The following is a 1,370-nucleotide window of genomic DNA, read 5'->3' on the forward strand; positions in this document are numbered from 1 at the left end:
TCTCTTTTTACTTTAAATACTAATCTATTAAGTGACATATATAAAATTAAAATTTAAGCAGTACCATCTATTTTTCAAATAAAAGTATTGTTATCCCTTTGTGTATTTTAAATTCCGGTCTCTATTTAAATGATATGTATATCACTTATTTTACACAATAAAAGTATTACTATCTCCTTGTACTTTAAATGAAAGATTTGATATCAATAAAAGGCGCCAAGTTATAAACCCATAAAAATTGCGTTTCCTTACTTAACTCATAAGTATATTACTTATATGAAAAATTTGATATCAATAAAAGGCGCCAAGTTATAATCCCATAAAAATTACATTTCCTTACTTAAGTCATAAGTGTATTACTTATATTTTACACAATAAAAGTATTAATATCTCCTTGTACTTTAAATGAAAGATTTGATATCAATAAAAGGCGCCAAGTTATAAACCCATAAAAATTACGTTTCCTTACTTAAGTCATAAGTATATTACTTATATAAAAGATTTGATATCAATAAAAGGCGCCAAGTTGTAATCCCATAAAAATTACATTTCCTTACTTAAGTCGTAAGTGTATAATTACTTATATGAAAGATTTGATATCAATAAAAGGCGCCAAGTTATAATCCCAAAAAATTACATTTCTTTACCTAAGTCATAAGTATATTACTTATTTACAAAATAAAAGTATTACTATCTCTTTTTGTATTTTAAATTTAAAAAAATAAAACCTAAGTGCTATCTCTTTTTATACTTTAAATACTGATCTCTTAAGTGATACATATATATATAATTAAAAATTAAAATTTAAGCAGTACCATCTTATTTTTACAATACATTTTTAAAATAAAAGTATTGTTATCTCTTTTTGTATTTTAAATTCCGGTCTCTATTTAAATGATATGTATATCACTTATTTTACAATATAAAAGTATTACTATCTCCTTGTACTTTAAATGAAAGATTTGATATCAATAAAAGGCGCCAATTTATAATCCCATAAAAATTAGGTTTCCTTACTTAGGTCATAAGTGTATTACTTATATGAAAGATTTGAAATAATAGATGGCGCCAAGTTATAATCCCATAAAAATTACGTTTCCTTACTTAAGTCATAAGTATATTACTTATTTGAAAGATTTGATATCAATAAAAGGCGTCAAGTTATAATCCCATAAAAATTACGTTTCCTTACTTTAGTCATAAGTACAAATTATAATCTCATAATTATATATTTTCTAAGAAAGTATGAAATCCTTAAATTGTGCTAATTACAGAGAGAATATGAAGAGAATATCATATAAGTCTTAGGTGTCTGCATTACCTACAAAATAAACTGTTGTACTACTTTAAAAAAATATAACCCTAGGTGA

The sequence above is a fragment of the Wasmannia auropunctata genome, unplaced genomic scaffold (assembly GCF_000956235.1).
Source record: "Wasmannia auropunctata unplaced genomic scaffold, wasmannia.A_1.0 LD335043.1, whole genome shotgun sequence".
NCBI lineage: Eukaryota > Metazoa > Arthropoda > Insecta > Hymenoptera > Formicidae > Wasmannia > Wasmannia auropunctata.